This window comes from Cyanistes caeruleus, chromosome 7, assembly GCF_971803275.1.
Source record: "Cyanistes caeruleus chromosome 7, bCyaCae1.hap1.1, whole genome shotgun sequence".
NCBI classification, from domain to species: Eukaryota; Metazoa; Chordata; class Aves; order Passeriformes; family Paridae; genus Cyanistes; species Cyanistes caeruleus.
This window is the reverse complement of record NC_141707.1, coordinates 34,531,401-34,559,387: the sequence shown is the minus strand read 5'-3', so window position 1 is coordinate 34,559,387 and position 27,987 is coordinate 34,531,401. Positions and strand designations below refer to the sequence as shown.

Genomic DNA, 27,987 nt, shown 5'->3' with positions numbered 1-27,987 from the left:
TCTTCATCTACTGTGTTCATTTCTCTATGTAATCCACTCCTCAGGCTCCAAGATATGACACAAAATGATATTTTTAAAGACGTATTTTGTGGAATATGTTGAATGTCTTCAAAGGTTATTAATAGGAAAATAAACTCTGGAAATAACTATGTGTTTTTAGAAGCAAGAACAGAAATGCAGTGTTTCAGCAGTGTATAGTAAAAACATATTTATTCTGAAATAAATATTTATTCTGAAAATAAAAATGATGGAAGATTTTATTTATTTATTTATTATTTGTAAATAAATCTTGTCCTAAGGACTCTTTATGTTCTGTGTGAAAGTAAAGAACATCTTTTTGAATTATAGTCTAATTCATGGGAGACAATCAAGCAGCACCTTACAGGTACAACTGTTGTGCCAAACAACAGGCAGAGCCTCTCTGACCCTTCCCTGTGCTCACCCTGGATACTCATGTCCTCCCCATATGCAGTTTGCTGGGATTCCATCTGGCTTCTCTGCAGCCTGCCAGACATGTGGGAAAAGAAAAGCCTGGATTGCTCACAGGATGACAGGCCAGCTAAAGCCTTCAGATGTTCTGCACTAAGGTCCAGTTGGCTCAAAGGGTTTGTTTTTCTCCCTGTGGCATTAGAACGTGCTGATGGTCAGGTGAGCACTGCAGGCATTTCCAGCCCCATCGACTCCTTACTGAACTTCTCTTTTTAATTCCTAGGCACTCAAAAAGCAGAGGAGTTATTTATAGTATACAGCCACAGGCACAGAAAACAATCTAGTTCCCCAGTAATTTTAAACAAACAAACATCTGTTTGGCAAAATATTTACTAATCAATGCCAGAATTTAATAAGGCACATACAGAAAACACCAATAGAAGGAATTAAAGGGAAAACAGGGGGAAAAGACACTCAGTGAATGCATTTGCTAAAAGGTGGATATTTCCTGTAACTGCTACTGGAGGCTGGAGAGAGGATTTTAAATGTGTTTTGGTAGCTGACAAACTGTTTTAAGGATTCTGCTGGACTCCTGCTGGATGAGACTGTGTGACACAGCTGCTACCTCCATGTCCTGTGTGTGCTCAGTTTCACCTGCACTTAAGTATGTTACTTTATTTTTCCTCAAAACTGAATTTTTGCTTCACATAGTATATGTCCATGTATTCACGGATCTTGGTGCCAATATTATTAATATTTTAATTCCTTCTACCAGTAGCAGTGGTTTTCACTTTTATATGCAGTAAACTGAAGCAGTGTGAGGTACAGGTCTGTTCTAGAGAAGCTTGGAAGTCCAGAGGAAACAGGTCTGGTAGAGAGACATGATCTGGGCAAAGGAACCCACTGATTTAAAACATTTTTTAACTAGGAGAAAAAGCCCTTTGCTGGCATGTTTGCTGGAACAATGCTCCAAAAGCAGACAAGTGTAATGCAGACAGGGAAATCTCTTCTGAATTATTTTCAGCTCCAACCCTGACATGCATCTAAATCCTGGGTTTGTCTCTGTTTTATAAAATGTGTTCTCAAGAACTATGTTGTTTTTATTTTTCTGCCCTTGCAGTGTAACTTGCCCAGTGTTTCCAATGCCAGCAGTTGTACCCAGACCCTGTTGGGTTCCTGGGTGTAGCAGCAGGGACTGCGCTGCACTTCCAGCTCCTGCTTCAGGCTCCTCACTTTCACGCTGGGCATTTGCTATCTTTTATCTCTCATACTCTTCAATACTTGCTCTTTTTTTTAAGGACTTGGCTGCAGCTCTGTGAGATTGTTTTTAAAATTTGGCATTCTGAAGTTACATTTCTGACATCAACAAAAACACTTTGCCCAATATCACTGTCCCTACCATCAATCACCAACACACAAAAGTGTGTGTTATTTCTGTGAAATATTTTGTCATAGTAATCAGAACTTCTATATCTTTCCAGGGAGGTATTAGGAAACCCAACAGATCTGCTAATGTCTGGGTATTGTGTTGTTTGAGAGATGAGTTAATGCAATGGCATTTTAAATATAATGACCTAAATACTCTTTCAGCTGACTGTAAAGTAAATGGACAAATGAAGCACATTGTTGTTTATGCTTCATTGTGTAATGTTTTAATAGTCTGTCATGCTTGGTGACAAGGACTTCATCTTAACCCATACTTTTGATGACTTTGTTGGAAATCTTAAGCAGAATTTTATAATCCTGAGGAAAATCTATCAGGTGACTTGTTTTGATTTTTTTTTCCTCTGAGTTCTCTGAACCTGCCCACCGATGACAAAAGTCAAGAAGTAGGTTGCTGTGCAGTGCTCCCCAGTGCTTCTGCTAGGCCAGGATAAATCAAAGGCTGAGACAGAGCTGTACTCTCAGCACTCAATGTCACCTTTCTGTCACCAGCCTAGGATGGTATGTGTTTGCTCTGCTGCTTCCTGGGCTGAAAACCTGACCCACAAAAAAGGCTCAGCAATGCCTCATGTCTTAGGTAGAGAAATGCCTTGTTCAGCTCCTGTTGCTCCCTGAACCAAGACTGCAACCACAAAGATGAGATCCCACAGGCATTTGTGAGAGCAGGGGGAAACTCTGTTGGGTGAATTCTGCTCCATTCTCCAAGAGCCCATTTAAGGCTGGGGCCCATAAAAATCTCTATGGCAATGGAACCCCTGGTACCCCAGGGGTGGGCTGCTGCCTTTCTGGTGCATTTGGAGCCTTCCCAGAATAAGGAGGGAGGTGGCTCACAGGGGCTGCAGGGCAGCTGGGATCAGAGAACAGAGAACAGAGAGCAGAGAACAGAGAACAGAGAACAGAGAACAGAGAACAGAGGTGTCTGCTCTAATCACTGTGTGTCAGGTGTGCAGCTCTGGGCTGCAGGCAAGCACCATCCAGACACTTACCAAGAGCCCAAAGCTGCCTCTGGACGCTGATTCTCCCTGCAATAATAATCAAATAGACCTGTTTGGCAAGACATTTATTAATTGCTGCCAGTATGTAATGGATACTAGGTGTACATTCTATCTCTGCTTTAGAGGATTTTTAAAATTCAGTTGTTTTCTAAAGCAAGGACTGTGGTCCACCCTGTGTAGCAGAGCATCCTTCAGCTTGGGTCCTGCCAAGACAACCGTGTTGCACAACAAATTATTGCTGGACTGGAGATTCTGGAGAGTTTGGTAGTTTGTGGGTTCACCTGTAAGTTTTAACCTTGGCAAATACCTCATTAGTGTCAGTCCTTGTAGTGAGGGAACAATTGGTATAAGAGCAGTGGAGTTGGGCTCCTGTAATAAAGATTTGTGTCAAGCACAGAACTTCAATTGGAATGTTAAAGATATATATAGCTATAGCTAATGCACAGCATTTATTGGAACATGCCTCAATAAATCTTCCTTTTATAGGATAATTAAGTACAAGGAGAAGGGAGAGTGGGAAAATTATAAGTGGAAAGTCTTTTATTTGCCAAAGCTCTGTGTTTTAGACGTTTTACATGGTCAGTTATATACTGTGCAAAGACAGACCAGGGATAGAAAATCCTACTGGCATCACTAGGGTTTTCTGTTCTTGCCTGACATTAATCTCTGCTTTCTTTACACTCTGATTAACAGTTTTCAGCTACTTTTTGTGGTCACAACTTGGAATTAAATGAGACAAACCATATTTAAAAATCAGAATGCATTCTGGCAGACAGATTGTTGGCACTGGTTACTCTTTCTGTGCTGTGCACGAAGCTGTGATCAGGACCTCCAGTGAACAGAACTAAGGCCACAAATGGATCTGTGCAGGGGAAGATGTGAAGCTGGTTTAGGACCAGAAAACAGCATGGTATATTAGTTACAATGTTTCATATTTTATTAATAGTTTACTAGGCTCCCTCTTAATTCCACAAGGTAGTCACACCTTCTCTGGTCCCCCACTTTGCAGAGTAACTTATAGACATACACTCTATTAAACTCTTCTCTGCTTCAGGAGTAAACAAATGGTGGCAGCTTTATAAAACCCTTGACACTGTTCCAGGGTTTAAAACATGTTTATCCAGGATTCAGCAAGGACAGAAATTACTTTCATAACAGAACTCTAGTGATGCTCCCTGCTAAAGCTCAAGTCCTTGAGATATCATTCATTAGCTCTTAAATTTATGTCTACTGTATATTGTCTGCAGGCAGAATAGTTCTCATTTTAATGAAGGAGAACTGGATTTTTCTCCTTGATCAAGTAAGTAAGCATCTGATGTTATCTTGGAGATAACTAACAAACCTCGAGTTTAAAATAGAAAGGCAATGAGCTGCTCCCCCCCTGTCAGGAAGCCTTCCAGTCTTCCCAGTGTGCTGCTCTGCACCCGGGGAAGGGGGGGGGACTACACTTTGGTGTGAATGTAAATATATCCAGGGGATTATAAAGAAGAGGAAGTTTATTTATAAACAAAATAGTAAAAACAGCACAAATAGCACAGTGAGCTACCAGGAAGTGACAAAACTTTCAAAGAGAATTGGAAGGGAAGAGATGGAGAGGGCACAGATGAGTGCAGTGTGTCAGTGGACATGAGTTCCCCTGGGAAGAAGAGTCAGGGTGGGATGGGAGCCCTGAGTCTGACATTTCTGCCCTTCCCATCCCATTGAGAAGCTCTGCTCATGGAGCAATCCTGGAAGTCTGCATCCTTGCCTGCTTTAGAGAAACTTGTTTGGCTTTGTTTTTACCAAGAGAACCCTCAAAAGGATGTGAAATGAAACCCTAAGTAGTATCAAGCTCACAAAGGACACCAGACTACAATGAAAACCACAATTTCTGGCTTTGGTGTGGTGTTTCTTGGTTTGCAAGTCATCAGTCTCTTGCAGGTTTGGCAGTAGTTTTACCCTTGCAAACACAAAATAAGATTCAAGATCCTGAGCTAACAGAATTGTGAGCATAGTCTCAGAAATAAGAGATTCCATGCTGAAGAACAATTGCTACTTGCTATATTTCTCCTCACAGCTTGTATTACACTCTCAGCATTTTGCAGTGCTTGAATATATTTTTGGCTTGCAGTAATTTGCAGTTTTTCTAACGTGAAGGACAAGTGATAGCTTAGAAGTTACCCAATGAGAAATTGTCTTATCCAGGGATTCAGCTCTTGCAGCTTCAGATTGGTTACACCTGAGGGTTTGGATACCCAGGTGCCCACTGCCACATGTTTAAATTGTCCCCCCAGTAGAATGTGTTGATTTGGTTGGGTGGCCACAGGTCCTCAGTGCATCACTGACAGTGGCAGCTCTTCAGTCACCCAGTGAAGGAATTAAATGCCAAGTGTTATGTGACTGTAATAATGAATAACATGTACCAATTCAGATTAAATATACAAAGCTTGATTTGATGGAACATCTAGGTAGTGACAAAGGAACTCTTTTGTACCACAGACTGTTTTGAAATGTGCATTTACGTGACTTCCATCTTAGTTCGTTATAACATTTTTCATAATAGCAAGGGATGTATCAATCCAGCTTTAAAATATGCAAACTTACATACTGTCAGGAGTTCTAACTCATGGACAGTGACTTCCTGACATCTATTGAGCTTGTATTCAATCAACAAAGGGCATAACTAAGGTTTCAGAGCAGGCAGGCTTTGCTCTGGCAAAGAAAGTCACATCTGGGTGTCCGTGTTTATCAGTTCACTGATCTGTTCTAACCTGGATAAGGAGAGTGTACAGAATTAGACTGTCTTTTATAAAAATGCTACTACTACTGTGAATGAACTACTTGGTGATGAATGGATTCTCTCTCCTCCTACTGCAGATGAGTGTCAGCACAGTATCTGCAGCGTGTCTGTGTCAGTACATACTGCACTGGTGATATCCTGTGGAGGCACTCCCTGAGTCATCTTGTCACCTTTTCAAGCAGTATATTTCATACACAAGCAGGCAGCTGTAATCTCTATTACTGAATCAGGTGTGGTAGATTGTTTTCATTGGAATTTTTGAATTGTCAGAGTGGGGCCTGTCTTAAGCAAAGGCTACAATGAGAATCTCCAGAAGTGTGCTGTAGTCTGCACAAAGGGTGCGACCTCCAGAGGAGTACAACAGCTCCACTGATTTTACATATTACTTATTTAATTTGAATTAATGTGACCAAATATGCAGGTACACTGAATTGCCATGTAATGCTCTTTAAAAAGCTGTGTACAGGTTTTGTCCAACTCATTTTGGTGTAGGAGAGAGGAGACACATTACTTTGGCTGCTCTTTGTACCCTGAAAAGATGCTCTAAGAAAGCAGGCAGATAACTCAGAAGTGTGACAGAGCATTTTTCCAAATGGTATTTTGATTTTTATATGAACAAAAGTTTGATTGGCTTGGGGTTTTCATTATTTGTGACAAACAAAACTCAGATGCTGTAGTGTCCTGCACTTTCTTGGCCATATTTATAGGGACATTTGTGATCTTGGCACATCTTTCATTTGAAATGAAGTGGGACGTCTCCAGTACTGTGTCTGGTGTTGGGTTTCATCACATAACTTTCAAGCAACCATAATCTACAGTGAATTTTCACTAAAATAAGATACATGTTTTCCTCAGATTTAGCGAAGAGAGTAATAAAATGGGGATTAGCTGCTGAAAACTCTTATGAAAACATATTTTCAGTATGTGAAAGGGGAAGGAAATGATTTCTCTGTCTCCACAATGAAATGGAGAGAAATAATTTTAAAATCAGCTCAGTCTCTTTCTCACTGTCTAACATCTATGATACACCATGCCCTTTGTACTGGTGTCAGATAGAGAAAACTCATGAATGATGCACCTTTGTAGTCACAGCTGCAAAAGCTTCAGCCCTACATGTTTTCCTATGATGGTTAAATAAATAAAACAGTCAGTAGGTAGTTCTTGAATTCCTGCTGAAAACCAAGATTTAACATCCTTTCAGCAGTGTAAGGTTGAATTTATTGCAAGAGAACTCCATGACAAAAACCCTCAAACTTTTCTCTGAATTACAGAAAGTTAAGATTTTTCAGCTTCTCAACTTGTAAAGTTCTTGCCCACCTTCAGGAAGCACTGGGCAAGGTTTTTTGTTTCAGCTTCTTTCAGTTTTTAAGGGATGCTTGGATTACCTATTGCACCTACCAGTTATGCTGATAGTGGCCACATGGCATTAAAATAAAGCAACAGCTCAAATTTGGGCCATTTCCTCTTCACAAATCAGGTGTCAATCTACAAACAGCAGAAGATGAAATGCCCTATTGAAATTCATTCTTCTTTTCATGTAAGTTTTTGTGGTTTGTTGTTTTTCTTTTTTATCTTTGCTCTTGTGTCCTAAAGTCTCACAAAGCATTGTCTCCTGACATTGACACTACAGTTGTAGCACACTTGTGTGGAATATCAGAACAATATCACCAGACATCTGTGTAATCTATCAGAATTTCCTCGGTACCCCTTTACTCTAATTATCCCTACTAATTCACTCCGAAGCGTGGAATAATTGCAAGTTTCCGTGTGTCCTGATATTATAGGTCAGTACAATTTTCTTCTTCTCCCCAGTGTGTTTATTAGCCCCTCAGCTTTGTTTGTGAGCAAATCTGACCGTGGTCGAATTTATATCAAAAGGAGAACTCAACGAAGCTGTCTTGGTTAGCCCCTAACTCGTTTGTGAGCTTCCTCGCGTTCCTGCACTGCAGCCCTGGCAGACAGAGGGGCACAGAGGGAGCCTTGGCAGGGCTGAAGGGTCTCTGCTGCAGCACTGATGAATGCACAATTCATGCTTTCTGCAGCAGAATGAAACTCTTCTTTTAATTGCACTCACTGAGCAGGGCTGCTTTGTGCCCCTGTGGGAAGTGCCTTCTAGGAGCTGATTTTTGAGCTCTGTCTCTAAGCAGGGGAGGCTGCCACTAAAACTTCTGGGCAGTACAGCTGGCCTAGGCCGTCTAAACATCCATGACTCAAAATATTGATTATTGTAGAAGATTGCATACAGGAATGAAGCTGGACAGACTGGAAAATCTACAAGTGGAGTGCCAGTGCCAATCAATGTGTGATTGTGGGCATTGTCCTGGCTCCCTGTTCCCTTTGCTGACTCTGTGAGCAGACAGATCAATGCAGTCTCAGCCCCTCATACTCAAAAGCCATCAATTGACTGCCTCCTGCTACCTTCCAAACACTTGCATCCCAAAAAAGAGAGAAGCTACATTTTACTGTGGGAAATACTTTTTTTTTTCCCCTCAGAAGTCATGTAAAGAGAATATACAGAAAATATCAATTGTTTCCAGAATTGAAGGTCAGATTTGTTTCCTCAGTTTTAGATTTACATCAGAAATTCCATCCCACATGTAACCTACTCTGCTGGCTCAGTTGGGTACACAAATGGACACACAGTAAATCAGGCTATTTCTCCTGTAGAATGAGAAGGAAAAGATAAAATAGATGCTTTATTATTTCTCCTTTTATATGCCCTATTTTTTTTTGATAAGCTGATGGAGTGGATCATGTAGATTGCAATTTAGGGAAGAAAAAGCTGCAGTGGGGTGCTTTTCCTGCTCCTATCAGTGGGCATATGTGCACGTATGGGATATGAATAGGAGATACTAATGAGTCTCAGCAGTTTGTTTGTTTTCTCTTTTGTTCTTTCTGCTTGCTGTGATGAAGCAATCTGGGCTGCATCACTGAAGACAAAATGATCATGCCTTGCAAGTGAATAATAAATGTAATCTATTAATTTTTCTTAATTAACCCAAAAGACTGAACTGTGGCAGTGCTCTCTCTCCTGGTGACACTGATCTAAGAATATGACTGAAGTCCTGACTAGCAAAAAAATCTCAGCTTGGTTAGAAAATATTTAGTGTGCTCTCATTAATGAGATCACTCCCCTCAGATCCTCACGTCTGTGAAGTGCCAGGCAGGAATCAGCAGGGCTGTCACCTCCAGGATAACAGGGCTGCCCATCACCAGGTGCTTGGTGCCACATTGCAGCTGGCATTTCAACACGAATCTTGCTTTGGAAATGTCAGTCTTGGCAGAGTTGCCACTCCCAGAGTTCATCATGTTTGGTATAAAAATACCTGTATGAGTTAGGAACACAAAAGGATGATCTAAAAACCCATGGGGTGGGCATGTGATGAGTTCAGTGGAGCTCTAATGTTCATTTTTGGGTTGCTGTGTTCGAGCTTTGCATAATTCAGTTGGAAATAGAGGTAGTGAGTGCCTGCATATTTTGAAAATAGGGTTCATGTATGGGGTAGGGTCTTGGCTGAGCCTGTATGACATGTGCAGTTTTCTTTGCTGTCACTTTGATATTCTGAGGATTGGAAAGCTGGTACTGAGGGAAGATGATGCATCCCAGAGTGTTTGTTCTGTCATGAACAAACTAAAAGTTACAAGATGCTATTAAAATCTGTGCTCATTTCCAGGTCAACTTTTATGCATATGCAAATTGATGGCCAAGGCCTTTTAGCTCCTCCTTATTGTGCTCAAAGCACTGAGCTGTGAAATAATGCCTAGAATTGATCACAGATGCATAACACAGTCCACCTAATGTGATAAAACTCCTTTAGGTATAAGTCGCAATTAAATGGAATCTGATGGCAAGCATATAATGTGTGTACTTTGTAAATTGTATTATAAAATTATTCATTGTTACTTTAGGACTCTTGTGTTATTTGCCATGTCTATAGATCTTAATGGGATAAATGTAGCTTCTGAAGGTGGAGAATATCAGAGCTTATTTTGATATAAATTGCTTGATTATTGGAACTTCCTATTAGGATTTCCTGTAAAGCTCATTTATGGAAATAATTAGAAACAAACTCTTCTGATCCACTTTGCCAGCTTAATCTTTACAAATTGCCACTCCAAAGTAATTGGTGTCTCTGTTCTGAGAAACTTTATCACAAGTAAGAAATGCAGTATTAGGTTTGAAAATTAATACACCATAATCTTCTGATGGGTGTTGGACAGCACATAATGAGCTTATGCTTTTGCAAGCAACTGAGTGAGACAAATATTGCTGAAATGAAGGAGGAGAGCTGGGATGGGTCTGAATCCTTTTGAATTCAATTTCATAGCTTAGAGGTTAAATGGAGCTCTGATATCTGGTTAGCAGCTGGACAAGGTAAACAGTGTTGTGACTCCTTGGAAAGGTATATTCAGTTTTTAGGGAACTGGTTTTGCATAGAGACAATCAGGAGTAGCTATTTTAAAGACTTGAAACAATACTAGAGTGCTGAACCCTGGCTCAAACTGAGGTATGATAGAACCATAACAAGCAACACAAACTCTTGTCATCTGGCAAAAAAACGCCACAAAAGTAGCTAATTGGAAATTCTGGATGCTGGAAATGTAAATGTAGGTATTAAGTACACAGCCTTTGCTGTAGAAGGGATGCTCATCAGCAATTTCTCATATCTTATATTTTCTTAAATATGTCTCAGGGTAAATAATTACTATTTTCTGCACAGCAAAAGAAAGGGATCTAGTATGCTTCCTGAGTGGAAGAATTTCAAATATAACTGAATATACCTCTTGAGGAGGAGAAAACATCAGCAACCAATATTGTTGCTCTGTTCTATTAAGGAAATTCATGTATCTGTGAGTTCTCTCCTAGTTAAAGAGTGGGGCTGTGATTGATGTCAGCTGGTAACATGCACTGAAACTTAAAACAGCCATCACCAGGGGCTTTTCAATGTCATTTCTGCAGAGTCAGATCATGAAGCCCAGTTCCTTACAGGATAGGATGAAGCTCTTCACTCAGCTCTGGCACTCTTGCAGCACAGCTACTGTAAATCTTTGGCACTTCAAATTTAATCTTCTTTTTTTTTTTATATCAGGCTAGTGTTCACTTAACAAGAGATAAATAAAAAATCTTGTGCAATTTGCAAAACATTTCATAGGTAAAAGTGCTCCAGAACCAAAAGCAGCCTCCTGTGAGTGTTCTGTCTGGTGAGACATGCCAAGAGGATTGCTCAAAAAACCTGAACCCTCCTGTTCAGAGATGAGTAGAAAACTGAGGTTATAAATACACCTTAAATACCAGAGTTATTAAAGGTGATGTGCAGGAACATTCTCCACACTGCCTCAGTTCAGACCCTTAATAAAAGAAACCTGCTTGCTACCAGGGCTGAAGTGAGACCTCTCATTTCTGACAGCCCCAGTGTCAGCTGTAAACAACCAGTGTGAAAACATGATTTGTAGACAGGGAATAAACACAGAGCCACAGAGCAAATGGTTCCTGCAAGGTCTTCTCATTACCCACCTGCTGATCTCTCTTTCATCCTGGAGGCATCTGCCTTTCTATCCTCACTCAACCTGGAACAAACTTCAGAGCCTGGATGGCAGATTCCCTAGAGGAGCAGAAGGTGAAGCTGTCCCTCTCACTTTAACCTGGAAAGTGCTCCACCAAATGAACTTAAAAGGGCAGGGAGGAAATGAATTGGCCACAGTCAGTGCCTGAAAATAACAACAAACGTTTTCTGTAAACAGACGTTGATGACAATCAACACATTTTTCTTATTTCCCGACTGTAGAACTGCCCATGACTTGGGTTTCATTAGTTCTAATCATCTGTAGATGTCTCTTGTTGCATAACTTTATTTTCTGCTCACAACTTATTTTTTAAATTATTTTAACCATCAAGTGACCAGGAATTATTACTTGGAAATGCACAAATAGTATCTGCTTCTTAGAAATAAGTGTATGAGAATTTTAACTCATTACCTCATTTCTCCATTCCAGATCCAGATGGATATGTTTGCCTATATGAACATGTTAAGGGGTAAAAATATCCTGAAGATATGTACATGATGTATATGATGTATATGATATGAACATGATGGTTCCCCTTTGAATATTTATTTAACATTTGGCCAAATATGAAGCTTTTCCTCAAGGATTTTTTTTTATTCCAATAAAATGACACTAATAGGATCTGAATACTGGAAACAGTAGATCCTTCTAGCAGGCTTCTAAAGGCTGTATAGACATATTTCTCAGTTGTTACAGATGTAAATAATGGCTCTGTGCTTCTTATAGGTTTGTGCATTTGAGCCACTGAGTATTCTACAGGAATCAGAGATTCACGATGCAGTTCTAACATTCTAAAATACAATTTTCCATTAAATTTCATGTTTTTTCCAGAAAAGCTCATTTCTTAAATGGGGGGCAGGTCGAGGGAATAAATAGTGAAAGGGAACATTAAGACCTCTTTAGAAAATTAGACTTCACAGAATCAAATATACATTAGTAAAACTTTAAATTGGCTTCATTAACTTCTCTAAATTATGCATGCATTAATGGGATTCTTATTATTAATTCATGCAATTGTTTGTACTACTTTTTGGATAGGGCTATATTTATTTATTTATTAATTCCTGCTATTCCAGCAGTGCATTGATGAGACTCATTAAATGTAATGGCATTTGGCAATTTATCACACAGATTAAAAGCCTTTCCAGATCACCTCTACTCACCCTTTCTTTTGGAGAACATTTTTGGCATCTGTCTGGGAGGCAATGAATTGCTCAATTTTCTTGTATGCAGCATTTCAAAACCTGTGTGCCTGAGCAACATAGTTGAGTTTTTAACCATCATTACTTCATTTTCTCTCATTTATTCTTATTTTAAAAGAACTCTTTCAGACTTTTCTGTTAATTCTACCCACCAAAAAATATGCTTAAAAATGCATAGAGTAGTATAACAGCTTGGTTAAAGTCAATAATGGGCTTTACCTGACTGTATTTTATCAAACACATTCCAAAGGTGCTGTAGAAGAACTTTTCAAATACTAAAAAGCTCTATTATTTAACACCATTGTAGCATCAGCAATATACAGAATAATGTATTCCCAGTAGTGCATAATGAGGCTGTAAATTCCTTCAAGGGTTCTGGCAATGTTATGAACCACCAGAGCAAACTTGGATTTTTTTTCTTTTTTCGTCACCAAAGTCAGAGCAATCAATTTATGCAGCTTTTGAAGCAGATTACCCCTTCAGAGCGTGGTGGGGCAGCAATCAGAGTGCTGCAAACCCCAGCCAGGCTGGATGGCAAGCAGGCAGTGCAGGGGGTGGCAGATAGGAAAGAATCATTCTAAGTCCTGTTGCTTCTGAAGTGGAAGGCACTGAGTGAAAGGGTGTCATATCAATATCTTTTTTCTTTTTTTTTTTTTCCAAAGGCTTGGCTGTAATAGTTTCTTTCTGAAAGTCAAGTTTTAATTAAAGAGTCTCCATTTCAGATGTATTCCTGTGCTCAGAGGCAGCAGTCCTGAGCAGTAGGTTAATAGAAGATTATGTTGGGGAGCCAGCAGTTGCTCTGCATAAAGATACATACACCTCAGGGTGTGTTTGTCCTTCTGCTACAGGCTGCATCTTAATGTTTTTTTTCTATTACTGGTGATTTGAGAATAGCTTAGGCCAGCAAACATTCATCAGTAATGGCATAAAAATAAAATTTACAAGGTGATCTCTAGAAGGGTAGTAAAAATGATGAGGGTCACTTATGAGGAATGAAAGAGAGGCAGAGGATGATGAATGTTTTGAAGTTTTTAAAGATCTAATTATTTTTCTGCCTCTATAGTTTTTGCCCCTTCCTTTCCATCCAGCATTACCAGGGCAGTAAAGGACATCACACCTGCACTTAGTGGCAGCCACACAACGATGACCTGAACTGCAGAGTCTGTGACTGTCCAATTCTTTAGATTTTATTTTGGAGTTGTCACGTGATAAAACAGCTCCTTGAATTGCATTTTCCTTATGAACACCTTGTTTCTATCAGTGTGTTTCTTTGCTCCCTGAAACTTGCTGGGTTTGAGCTCTAGCTCTGTCTGAAACGAGAGGGATTCTCCTACCAAATACCTGTGATTTCTTTAGTTGGATCTTCCATGGTGGAACAGCTTGGCACGTTCCTCTATTCCTGCTATGCAGATATGTGTGCATTCTGGGATAGTCCAAGCCTGAGGAAGGAGGGAGGTTGCTTGCTGGTGTGGGGAAGGGCTCAGCCCTGACCTTGGCAGAAAGCTGTGTTAGCCCCTAGCTATTGTTCAGCCCAAGCTGGATGAGCTGAATTGCTTGTGACTGATGTGCAGTGATCAATCACAGTAAGCTTGCCTGGCTCTGAAAAGGACACAGAGCTAGGGATGGAGAAGTTAAGTTTCAAAGCACTGCTGTCTACATAATTTTCAAAGTACTATCCACACAATTGTAACTTGTTTGAATTTATACCATACCTTCATGGGAAATCACGAGCATTAACTGGAGGCATTTTCAACAAAAGAACTTTATAGATGCTTTAAAAATACCTCTGATGCATTCTTCAGAATATATACATCATCACCTTGCACCAGTTCATATCCATCTGCCTAAAAGTGGAACATCCTTGTCTTCTGTCCAGTGCACAGATTTCTCTGTTTATAAAACCTGTTTGGTTTGTAACTGTGAACATCCTGGCAGGTACCTTCTCCTAATCCCTGGGGCCCTGGAGAGGAAAGATTCAGCAGTCACTATTGTGCAGAATTATCTCAAACACAATAGATTTTCCTCATGACAAATCACACATAATCTCCATAGCAACGTCACATAATTATGCACTAGATTTCAATGTAGCAACAAAACATAAGTGTGGCAGGAATTGTAAAGAATAGTTATATAGTGTGAGACAGATGTGGAGTAGATGATGTATAGAAGACTGAAACACAGCTGTTCTCAGATGTAAAAAATTAACAAAAGACAGAAAGATTGCCTACTTTGTATTGTGGAGAGTGGTGATTAAGTCAGTATATTATTTGGAAATTGGAGATGATGGGCTCAAATATCTCCTCATAATAAAGAAGTTCCTGGTAGTGCCACAACAGTTTCAGGAATGCCAGCAGCAATTTTATCCCAGTTTCATAGGATTATTACAGGTATAAAAATGATCTCTGAGTTTGGATTGGCATGAAAGAGCTAAATGTAGCAGAGTTTGGTTGTGTTGGGGTTTTTTTCCAAAATTTTGTTTCAGTCTGTTTGTACAGAATGATTAAAAGGAATTTAAAAATATTATGGGCAGTTTTGTCACCATCCTTATTTATTTATCTACATTTATATAATCTATATCTAATCTATCAGTCAATCAATCAATCAATGCATATGTTATCTATCTGTTCTTTGGAATTCAAAGGCTGCTGATATCTTCCACATGAGCAGATTTCTATGAAAGAAGGACTTTCATAGCTTCTGCTTTCAAAACCACACAAGGATTTAGGGAGAAAATGAAGGATGAATTTTAAGATTTTGTTTCCCTCATGCAGTGTTTTTTATTTCTCCCAATGCTCCTGGTACTTTGTACAGAATCCAAAATTAACAGCCAACCCACCTGTGAGCACGTTAGCTGTGTAAATGAAACACACAGATTATATATTCTGTTTATGTATTCCCCTGCTGATGAACCCAATGATCCCATTGTTGGAGCCAGTCCATCTCAGAAGTGGGGGCATCTCAGAGGCCTTGATTATTCTGAGCTTCAATGGTATTCGAGGATTCCCAGCACCAGATTCAATAATTAAGTTCATGCTTCAAGGGCAATAATTCTGTGTCAAGATGTATCAATGATTAAATCATTCTGATGGTGATTTTCTTTTAATTATCATGGCCTGATCCAGAGCACCACATTTAACCTGCCTCTTTTGAACTCAGTCAGGTTGTCTCCAGCTGATTTTGACTAATGGCATAAAAAACCTGGTATAATTTCATTAATTAAAAGTTGGGCTAAAAATACGGGAGAAAAAGATATACTAAACCAATCCATAAAATTTCATTCAGCTATTTGTATTCAACTAATGTTATGTGCTTTATGCAAATTCAAAGATTTATCTCAATCCAGAACAAATTTAAGCCATAGGAATTGATAACTTCTTACTTTCAGTATTTTATGCAACTTCATTCCAAGTTTATCTTCCTCAAATACCAGACCCCATGGATGGCAGAGATTGATTTGCTATTGCTAATGGTGGTTTTGGTTTTGCAAATTTGCCTTATTGAAGACTCAGTTTTGTTCATAGATGGGGAAAAAGTAGACTAAGAACTGACTATCATTCCTAATCCATGAGGGTTTTTTTTTCCCCTGAGGCATTAATAACTTTTAATCAGAATAATTATTAATATGGCTTGAAACTCTCAAGTGTGAATCAAGCCAAGATGTCTCTCTGCCCTTACTCCTTCTAGAGATATCATCCTTTCCTCTTTGGATCTCCTGGATCTTTCCTTTATTTAAAAACTAAAGGTCTTGTCTTCCAAGAGCTGGTAAATATCTTCACTGTCCTTCCTGGCTGAGGGCAGGCAGTGGGCCATCGTTTTGGGCACCTCAGGAACAAATTAGAGCAAAAATCTTTGTACTGTGATTCCTCCTCCTCCTGAGAAAAGCTTTGTGTGAGTGAAGTGTGTAGCTCTGGGTGGAATGGCCTTGGCTTGCTAATGATGAGCTCTGCTCACACTAAATAAGGTTTATCCCAGGAGTCTCTGGGTTTTGAGTCCACTGACTTGCAGTAATGTGAATTAGTTGTTTTGAAACCTCTTTATAGAACATTCAAGATTACATTACCTTCTGTTTTTAATTAATGTCACTGGTGTTAAATGGGTTTATTAATGATAGGTATTAATGCATTTTAGATATTTTTCTTGCATTCAATACATCACTTTTTCTTGCAATACAATTAAAGTCCTTTCCAAATGAAGCAAAGGTGACTGCAAGAAAATAATTGAAAGTTTGAGTAAGATTTTCTAGAAACCAAGAAGCAAGCACTGCATCCTGTTGAGGTCTATTAACATTTCCTACCACAAGATGTTCTGTCTGCTAATATAAAACATAATAAGATGATTTGTCAGTAGATATATGCTGAACTTCTTATTCCACTCTCAGTCCATTTTATTTGCATATAAAGTGGCACATTTACACTTAACAATAACTAGTCCTGAAGGAATGATATTTAAGAGGAGAATATAATTAATCTATTCAGGTCATAAACATTTTCTTCAGGGCAATGGGCAACCATCTAAGGCAACATTCATAATCATTCATGGACATTACCAAAACACTTTAGAATGAGCTGGCAAAGCTGAGGATGGGCAAAATATTGTCATTTTCTTCTAAGGACGTCTTTATGTTTGTTTTATGCAGCTTTTTGAGGATTATATTAATGGAAAACACCTTTCTATTTTTTGTACTTGGCTTTGTGTTGATGCTGCATTGTGCACAAAAGAGTGCTTAAACATGATGTAGATATTGTGTTTCACATCATTTTATGCCAGAGCTCAAAAAAAGCATGCAAGAATTTTGCTATTTTTCAAATATGACCACCTTAAGTGGAAAATAATTATAGAGCTCTTCAACAGCTCTAGAGGTTTTCAGCAGGTCTGCCAAATAAGAAGGCCTTTTTCAAGTACATTTCCATGCTACTTTATCATGGGTGTCTTGGCACATATTTTTATAAACTTCAACTATTTCAGAATTCTTTGGAAGTTACCTGGGTGGAAGAGGAGGAGAGAGGGAGTTGCACACTGTTTAAAGGAACACTCTGGTCTGCTGACTATTGTACCCTCTGTAGCACTGTGTAGGATTCTGCTGCTCACTGAGTGTATTAACTAAAGGTGCAAGGGGGGCTGTGTTGGTACCAAATTAAATTCAGAGGATGTTGGTGGGTTAATGTGCAAAGGCTGTGTGAGAAAACGTAGGGGAGCCTGTCCCAGCTACCTGAGTTCACATGTGCACTCATTGTGACATAGTAATTTAAAAAAAAGGTAAAAGATAAAAGGAAAACAATCCTAAACAGTCACAGAAACCCACAGTCAATAAAGCATTTATTAAACGACTCTATTGCTGTGGCATAGGCTCAAGTCTGTCTACTCAGCTCCTTTTAATGCCAAACATGTTTTTAGGGCAATTTTATGAAATAAATGCTTTACTTAAAAATATATTTTGAAATTGATTTTATTTTCTTAGGCACAAAAGGGCCAGTAGATAATGTTTAAGCCTAGAAAGGGAATACACTGAGACACTTCTGAGGCATTGGTAATACCCTGTGATGAACTGGCTTAATCACACGCAGATAAGTCACAGAAAAGTAAGTCACAAGAGTGAACCTGAAATAACTGGTAATTACTGATCACATACAATGCAAACCTTTCTTATGTTGATTAACTGTGACTAATTTATGTCAGTTTATCATCTTTATAATTGGTTTTAGCTGTTTTGTAGATGCAGCTAAAGAAAACAACAGCCCACATTTACCAGGTGGGAACCACTCAGTTATTGCAGATGCAGCAAGTGATTCAATTTGGTCTTTAAAGTCCAGATTTTCTTTAATCTCAGCTTTAATTTGTTCCCAACAAATTCAAACTGCTCATAGAGCTGTGCCAAAGGACTGGTCACAGCAGATGATCAATTTGTCATGCTCTTGTTATCACTGCACTTCAACTTGGAGGAAAGCAGAGTTTGGTTTGAGCTTGAAAGAGGAACCAAAAGCTGCATATCTGTGTCATAAGGCAGATGGGTTGGTGTCAGCGTGTGCATTTTGCTCTGTGAGAGAGGGAAAAACTGTGCAGCCACCCTGCATGAATCACAGCATTTTCCTCGAGATTGGATTTTTAATAGTCAGACATCTAATTGGCCAAGCAGACGGCTGCTCAGACAAAAATGAGGAGGCTGTAGGGGCAGAGCTGTCTTTCTGAAGGCCACACATGTATTTGGGATTTAGGACTTCTCTGAAAATGTGTTTCTAATTTTGTCATATCTGTGGGAAAGACATTCTGAGCCTAGGCGGGATGGAGTGAAATATTTTACTTTTTGTATATGTATATATATATATATAGGGTTCATGCTCTTAATGACTTTAAAAAATGTAATCACATTTATCCTGTGAGCTCTTCATGTTGTTTCACTCTTGGTTTTCTACTGACACCTGTTCAGCTGCATGCTCAGCACCTCTCCCCAGGCAGGTGAGCAGCTCTGATATGGCTGATCACCATCCGTGGAGGGACTCCCGTCTCATCCTCTCTCTTCTCTGCCCTCTGTGATGGGATTTTACCTTGCTCATGAGAAATCAAGCCCTCAGAGTGAATGCAGTGGGGTGGGTTGCAGGAAGTGAATGGCAGAGCTGGCATGGAAAAGGTAACAGGATTTTCCATTGGCTCCATCTCTGCAAATTTCCACTGGGATAAAGAGAGTTGCAGCAGCAGTAAATTCATTGAACCTTCCACCAACTCTGTGGAAGGAGGCTTTCTGTCTGTGCTGTGACAGGAGAGGCATGGCCTGGAGAAAATCAATGATGAAGCAATTGAGAGCAGTGAGCTGCTCCTACAAAGTGCAAACTTTTCAATCACCATTGTGGGCAGATAATAAGAATCTTTTCATTTACACTGTAGAAACTTGTTCAAGGCAGCAGCAGAGGTGTAATAATAGACTTTGCTTCTGGAACTGACAGCAGGGGATTGAGATAATCCTCAGGCAAATACTGGTCTCTGTGATTTCCTCTCTTATTTTATGAAAGGTTCTATTTCTTTCCTTAAACTTGAGGCCTGTTTGAGCTTCCTGAAATCTTGAGCCTTCAGTGAAAGAGCTGTATGGAACCAGGAATACAGGCACCTCCTGCCTAAAGCCTAAACCTACCCCACACCACTGGCAGTGACAGAGCTTATAGAAATGGAATTTTACAGGAAAAAGCCAGCTCCTCTTTGCCAGCCCCAGCTCCCTCAATTGCAGCATTGCAAGCAGATCCAGCGCTGGGTTCCCATCTACCCTGTTCTTGTCCTGCTGGAAGGAAACATCAGTGCACTATAATGAACAGAAAATGTTAAATGCCTGGATAAAAGGTAAAATTCAGCTGTATTCAGTCTGCCTTTTAAACGTCATAAATCCTGAGAGAAATGGAATGGTTTTTTAAGGGACTCAGGTATTTCCCAAAATCCTGCAGTACAACTTGTCTTCTGCAATAGCAGTACTGCTGAAATGAGAGGACCCTGAGTTCTTCAGCTCTGTTCTCTCTTCATCACCATCTTTAATGTTTTTTACTCTGAAGAAATGGGAAGAGATCATCTGGCACAGAATATTTGGGAATATCTGAAGATGGAAGACTGTCAGGTTATTCTGCTTGGAAATCTGGGGACAGTCCAAGATTAAAAGCCCTCCAGGAGAGCTCAGCTGTTGAAGGGTGTGCTCACTTGTAATGGGGTTCTCTTGAGAAATTTAAAGTCCCTCCTGAGACCCTGATGATCTGCCTTCAGTGTTTCTTTTTGAATGCCTGCACTTTATTGCCTCCTATGGAGCTCCCAGGGCTCCCAGTGAAATTTGTTCAAGTGTTTGCAATCACAGCAACCCACCCAGCCAGCCCCATGAAGTCATGCTCAGAAACTGCAGGATGTCAAATGTCACTGGCATTCCTTCCTTGCCTCTGGAGCCCAGGATCCTCCTGCTAGCCCTGACCCAAGACCAGGCTTATTTATGACTTGCAACTAGAACAAGTATATGGTTTTTATTAAGCAAAAGCCCAGGGGACCATTTTATAAATGAAGCAAAAAAAATGCACAGGAGCTAAATATCAGTCATTTCTGCAACATACCAGGCTCTCCAGCAAATCATAATGCAATTGATGCATTGCACAGTTTGTGCTACAGACTAATCATGTCAAGGTAGCTGAAATGGGCTCTTCATTCATTTGTAGCCTGTTCTGTGTTGTCAAGGATCTAATGCATTCACTTAAACTAAAATAAGTATGAAATGCATAGTTATTTTAAATGGAAACCACTTTTATGTAATCAAAATACTTTTGGTAAAGTAAAAATTTTGAAGTGTTTATGGTCCAAATTAACTGCATGACTATTGCTACTGGTCTTGCTGTTTTAACCCTTTTACTGACGGTGGTTGGTTACTCTTGCAGGTATGAGGCTGCATTTTGCCTTACATCATCGGAGATGATGACCTCTGGGCAGTTAATGGCAAAAATTTTACTGCAATGACATTGTCATTTGTAAACTAACAGAAATGTTTTAAGTAACACCCAACATCGTGTGAAGGTTTGAGGTTAAGCATCTACTTATTTTAATAGCCTTATTTATTTTGTTTAGCCCCTAGAAGCCATCATTGACACTGAACCATTGCTTTTAATTGCAGACTTAAAGAGCAGATTTCAAAGTCTGCAATTCTTTATGGAGTTTATGATCGTTAAAACATTGGTTGTACAACTGACATGAAGAAATTATTTTTATTTTACACTTTTTGAATTTTCAGCCTGGCAGGTAACACTGAGTAACACTCAAGTGAGCTGTCCCATGGAAAACAGATTTTCATGGTCAGTTTTCTTATGCAGGGCAGAGGCAGAGAATAGCTGTGGAGTCACTGGTATTTAATGTGAGCTGGCAGGAGCACAGCTGGCTCTGACATGTGTCACAACACATAGACCCAGCACGTACAAGGAAGGCAGCTCTGGTGATTGTGGAGGCTCAGAAATGAAACAGGCTTTGGCCTCTTCATGCTCTGTCTGTGCATCTGTTCTTGGAAGGAAAGGGTGGTTAGTTCCCTACAGAAAGGGCTAGGATCCTTTCATGAACATATTTTCACTCACTGCCCTGGGACATAGTGACTACTTTCAGGACAGTCTTAGGGTTTTTTCAGCAAAATCTATTCTCATACAAATCTGTACATAAAATGGCTTCATTTAGATACACAATCTCTAATCATTTTGCTCTGCGTAAAGAAGTTTCTTTTAATTAGAAACTCGTGTTTACAACATCTTGGATAAACTCTCTGCTTAAAAATTCCTACAAAATACACTGAGGTGATATAAACTTTTTGATTTACATGAAGTAATGTAAGTTCAAGTGGAAAGTTCTTGATACTCAGTGTCAGGCATAAAATGAACTCAGACTGCCAGCTCTGCACCTGCCTCCACAGGGGGCACCTATGGATTGCACAGACACTGAAATATGGCACTCCAGCTTTTTTCCCTTCTTGTTATGTGGAAATTCTGTTGACAGCTATAACTTTGTGAGTGTTCTCATTTGAGTCCCTGCTCATTACTTAAAACCATTTATTTGGGTAATTTAGCCGTAATTATGCAATGAAAACTTGTGCAGTAAGTTCCATAGGTTGGGACAAGGGTGCATTGACTTGGGAGACAATTACCCTGAACTAGTTAACAAAAACCTGCCAAACACCAGCAGCAGGTTCTTGGCAAGAAAAATGGAGCATGGAGAACCTCAAGGCTGTAATTTATCCATGGCTTGTCTTCACCTTGAAAAGTGAGGCTAACCCTTGATAAAACCACCATACAGGTGAAGTTTGTTCCATATTTGACCTGTTCTGGGCAGTCAGGCAACAGGAGGTGCAGTATGAAATCCTCCAATAAATTAATCCTCACTGGCATAATGCTTCCCTACTCTTTCATTTCTCATCCCCTTTGCAGCCTGCTTGTTTCCATGTATGCAGAAGAGAAGCACTTATGAGAGTGAAATGCAAAACCTCATCAAAGCTCATGCACTCTGTTGCACTGGTACTTCAGACCACTAAATATTTAACAAATAACACTGTGACACTGGCTTTTTTCCTTTTGGTTAGACATTATTATTAGAAAGTAAATTCTGGTAAAAAGTCTCAGATTTTTTGATGGACCAAGATTTAGAAAGTAATTTAGAGATGTAAAGAACTGTATAGATTCTAAGTGTTATTATTCATGACTAATCAACCGAACAATTAACATAAAGAGTGGCAGTCCTCTTACTTGCACTTTTGATGTTAAATGAAGGGAGACCAATAATACATAATGAATGAAGATAAAGCCAAATGAATTTCTGAATTTTGTTTGTAGATGAGTACATACATCAAACGGCCATCTGCCCATAGAGAAAGGATTAGAGGTCTGCCACCACTTCCATTCACAGCTGACAAAAGAAGGGAAATACAGTATTTCTCTTCTGTAGTCTCAGTACAAATCTGTTGTAGATATGAGTGTGATACTTCTTGTGACTCAACATTAGAAGGCATAAAAAGTTAGAAGCTGAGGATACAAAGTGCCATTTCAAGAGCCATAGTGAACCTCCTGAACTTTCACAGGCCAGTCTGAAATGTCTGTGATTCACTGATCAAAGTGGCTGTAATGCTGACTCTGGAATTAAAAGCCAGCTTTTCTAGAGAGTTTTAGCAAAAGAGAAACAGAAGATTGGAATGAAATGAAATGAAATGAAATGAAATGAAATGAAATGAAATGAAATGAAATGACATAAAAATACATCCATATGCTATAGATTTTGGCAACTCACACACAAAATGATTTGGAATGGAGGGAGCCTTGTGTGTACATTATCCCTGAATCTTTTTGTACATTTCAGAAAAAAACATATGCTGTATCACAGCTTAGGAAAGATTTTAGAGGTCAAGCTGTTAAATAGCAATTTAGCTCATAGGCTGCAATTTTGAACAGTTACCTCTGCAGAGTGTTTCAATCTCTTTAAAAACTAAAACCCCTTGTTTCTAGCAGATCACATGAAGAAAAACATTTAGTCTGTTATGCAATGTTCCTTTTTCACCTCAGATAAATTCTCAGCCAGCAAGAACTGGTGTATTTGGGAAAATATACACTGAATGTTCATGCAACACCATATACACTTGTGGAAAAACAAAAGTGAGGAAAGGCTATCCATGATACAAAACACTGCAAATAGAATTTGGGAATTTTTTATTTTAACAAGGGGCACAAATCTAGTTTTCTTCACACAGTTTTCCTTGCACGTTTTTATGTTGTACATATAGATTTAAATGCTAGACTGCAGCCTGCTATGGATGTTGTGTAGTGGGGAATACACATCACCTGTCACCAGAAGGATCCAGGTCCTTTCTGAATCCTGCCAAACACTATCAGCAAGTAGTCTGTTTTTATCTTCACCACTAAAGGCATTGCAGCAGCAGGGTTGAGAGGTGAGTGGTTCTGAGCTGCTGCTGAAGGAGCAGCCTGCACACTGTGTCTGAGTGGGGAAGGTGCCTCACTTATTTTGGGAATACCATAATCTCAATCTCTCTCTTCAGTGCAAGCTTGCACAGGGTTACGTTTTCCTAATGTTCATACATTGAAAATTTGTGTGTTTTTGTTAAGATATAGAAGAAGGCAAAAGTAAAATTATTACCTGAGTAAAGAGACTTGTGATCTATCCAACATGGCCAGCATAAAGCAGATACTTAGAAAATGCCTATAAATTGAGAATTCTCTTCTAGTATTTTTATATGCAGCACTACATGTATTGCTTCTTATGAAAAACTGGCTTTTCTGCTTTCACTTGCAAACTTTGTTAGAAATAAAAAGTTGTATTAAGGCATGTTTTCTTCTAAAATCCCCAGTTGCATAGACAGTGCCTCCTAAAAGTCTTTGTAGATGATTCCTATTTTAAATGTTAAGTAACTGTTTAATTTATGTCAGGGAAAATAATTCTTCTTGACTCTTGTTATTATTATTGGCAGGGATCATATTGTAGTAAAAATTGAGAATCTTTTTCTTTTATTATCTGAAATAATGCCCGGGACTGAAGTTGCTGATCCTTTCCCTACAACTGATTTGAGATCCTCTTCCCTAAATCTTAGGATACTGCTCAGTACTGTTAGAAACTTACTTTTAGTATTAGTGGAAGATTAATTTTTTTTCTTAAATTTAGTCATAACTCTGCCCTTTTCCTTTCAGGTGTTTATATATATATATTCTTCACATCTGTGTGAAAAAATAATTTCTAAATAGCAACAGTCTTATGAGAAACAAACTTTGTATGTTAAGAACTACTGTCTCTTAGCATGCACCTCTACATCCTTTTGTGTGGATGTGCAGATGTGCATATATACATATGTATATATATATGCCATTTGTAAGTTTGGTTCCTTCATTGCTTTTGGTCAGCTGCAAATGTAAATGTCCAGTAGTTTTATTTCCCATTTTGATTCTGAGACTTTTTCTGTGTGATAACAGGAGATTGCACAGAGAAATAGCATCTGACAGTGTGCAAATAAAATACCTGTCCCTTTGTCAGACAGGTTTACAGCCACATAAAAACACACAAAAGGAGTGAAAACAACTGTTCAAATGCAGAGCAGACATAAATCTTGTTTCAATAAAGCTGAAAAACTGACTCCTGAAGTAAGGGGGGAGAGGGAGAACATAATGTTTTGAGGTGTCCTGTGCTGGAGCTGGGAGCACGTTTTTCACTTTTAATTTCCAGTGATCAGACACAGTTATGGGAAAGGCACTAGAGTTTGGCATCTTTCCCTGTGCTTAACAGGCACTGAAGGTGACATCCAGGGGGATCCCAGCTGGGATTCTGAGTGTCTAACCACTTACACTGGCACAGAGCAGGATGTTTATATTTTTAAGCTCTAAAGCTCTACACAAATAGGCCTAAGATTTAGCGAGGACACAATAATTGCTTTTCTTTCAACAGCAGGTGACATATTTCCCACTGAGAAAAATATAAGCCTGCTGCTTTTAGTCATAACATGAGCAACAGGAGGAAAATAGATGAGAAGGTGGGAAATGTCACCAGTTGTGTCTTGGAAAAGATGTTTGCAGGCATGAGCGAGCCTCTAAGTGCGCAAAATTAAAATATTAAATGACAGGTCTATGTTTATTGTGAACCACAAGTCCCATAATTATATCATTTAATAATAATAATTACCTGATTTTTTTTTGCTTTCAGAGAGAATGGTGGGAACTCTCACTTGTTTCTTTTCTTTGCTGTGTGTAGAACACCTTGACTGAGCAGGGAGCATTTTTGAGTGCCTCAGGAGGTGTGAGGACAGCGAGCAGCTCCATGGGCTGCTCCAGGGGGCACAGGAAGGGCTTTGGTGCTGCTCCTCATGTTTAGAAAAGCAGACACATAGTGCTCTATCATCTTAACTAATAGCAATAACACTACACCTCTCTAACTGAATATCTGATATTGATATCACACTGCATCCCTTTCCTGTTGTTTGCACTCCCTAATCTTGGAGTTCATTTTCAAACTCAATCCTCCCTGCAGCCTTATTAGACTGAGGTTTTCCTCTGACCTTGGGTAGCATGAACAGCACCATAGCTGGGCTCCATGTGTGACTGCCTCTCTGGGAGCTGATACATGGTGATGGAAACAGTGATGTAAACTGGCAGTAGAAATGGTGAAATTCAGCCTAGGATTGTGCTCGGGTGTTGCTGGAATTGCAGTGTTATCCACTAGAAAACTTTCCCAATGTTTTAAGGGCATACAAATAATCATTGTGAAACTAATTAGTGCTCCTATATAGATTATAGGTTAGGAAATATTTCAGAGTTTGTAGTCACGTTCAAGAATTTCCTCTTGGTGGATATTAATATGTGCCCCATGTCTTTTTCAGATAAAGCAGTTAGAGCATATCAGTGACATAAATTAAAAATTAAATACAGAGAAAATCCTCAGATCTCCCAGGAGAATAGTACATTTCCACATTATTCCAAGCTACATTTATGATGCACTCTATTGGCTAAGAATTGAATGCTGCCTTTTTTAAAACAAAGGTTTTCCCCACATAGAAGTAATCATGGCTAGATGCATGGTTATTGACTTGTGGAAAGCAGAACACTCTCCCATGACTAATAACTTAGTATTGGATTTGCAAGCAGAGCTCTAATCAGGAGCATTTTAGGAGACAAATAATCTAAAGGTCTTTTCTATCAAAATATGAAAGATAAAACAATTCAATATGTCTTGAAACTTATCAGCTGATACTTATTAGCACAGGCAATACAAACTGCCAAAGCAGCAAAATATCACTTTATGCCTGAGATGTCTCTGGAGCTGATTGTGTGACTCACTTATGGAAAGGGCTCTCCAGGTTTCAAGGCTGTAAGATTAAATCACAGGATCTGAACTAAATAAACACTTTTTGAATTATCTGTTTTCGTACATGTGTGTGTGTGCATAATGCACAATCACACCTGGCATGTTTTGGATGTCAGGTTAGGATGCAACCAGGCTCAAGGGCTGGAGGACTGAGGATGTCTTGTTTTCACCCATGGTCCTGCATGGGGGCCTCAGAGAATGGGACTTGTTCAGTGACTCAGTTTCCCCTGGTATGCAGATCATTCCAATAGTCTCTGTGAACTTCTTAACTTTTTTTGGCATTGGAGGAGAGCCTGAAAAGTTTTGCAGTCTGAAACAGCAGACTCGTTTGCCTTGTCTTAATCCTCCTGTGCACCATATTTACTTTGTGGCTAGACAGATACTCTCATATTCAGCATGTCCTTCTGGCCTCAGGCATCTGATGCGTGAATGCAAAGTAATATAAGGGGGAATTCTGCTATCCACATAAGTGATGGTGTCTTTCAAATATGTACAGAGGGAATTTTTCTTCACCTTATTCAGTATGAATGCAAGGAAAGGAATTTATAAGCTTGGCTTTCTTGCCCTCCTCCTCTCAGAAAATGAAAAGCAAAGCAGTGGGATACACAGGAAAGAATGGGGAGACAGTTTTTAAAATCTACCAAAAGTCTAGAGGCATTTCAGAAATCTCCAAGGAAGCAGAATGAGCACATTCCCATTAAAATCTCATTAGGTGCCGATCTACATCTTTAGCTGTTTAAATGCTCCATCTAACATTGTGTTGTTTTTATTCCTTTGTGATTTGTGCTTCTCCTTTCAACAACTGGAATGGCATAGGCAAAAGTGGCTGGGCTGAAAGACCTAGGCCATACTGAGCCCTGAGATTTGTTTGATTAAGTAAACACTGCAGGGTTAGGCATTGTTTGAAATCCTACCCTGAGCATCCTCATCAGGAGAGACTACAGCAGGAGAACGGATTGGGATGTCAGGTCTAGGGCCTGGAGACCTTTTCTTTTGAGGCTCTATCCCTTCACTGCTACCACAAAAACCTTTGGGTGGAACAATTTTCACTTACGAGACTCCGTCATAAAGAGTACTTGGAAGAGAGGGAGGTGAGACAAGAGAAATGGCTCTGCTCACCTTCAAAACTTTTGAGTGCTTCCCTGCAAGTCTTCAGTCATGAAGTGTTAAGGCCCCTTCCTGCTAAGAGCTCTTGCAGTGCTGTCATAGTGTGCCACTGTCTCCACACCCACTGACC

General features: G+C 39.4%; 1 protein-coding gene and 1 long non-coding RNA gene across 17 annotated transcripts in view; one reads left to right on the top strand and one right to left on the bottom strand.

Moving 5' to 3' along the window:
* Positions 1-27,987, top strand: part of NCKAP5 (NCK associated protein 5) — a 453,280-nt gene that overhangs the window by 178,788 nt on the left and 246,505 nt on the right. The window lies entirely within an intron of this gene.
* On the bottom strand, positions 183-27,987 carry LOC111932308 (uncharacterized). 2 transcript variants are annotated; one of them, XR_015289531.1, is made up of 6 exons: positions 27,870-27,987; positions 14,126-14,373; positions 12,375-12,463; positions 11,162-11,355; positions 7,045-7,131; positions 183-2,894 (listed from the first exon to the last, which is right to left on the bottom strand). It is a non-coding gene; the product is annotated as an uncharacterized LOC111932308 (long non-coding RNA). The 2 variants fall into 2 exon arrangements; XR_015289530.1 differs by lacking the exon at positions 183-2,894 and having other exon boundaries at positions 2,918-7,131.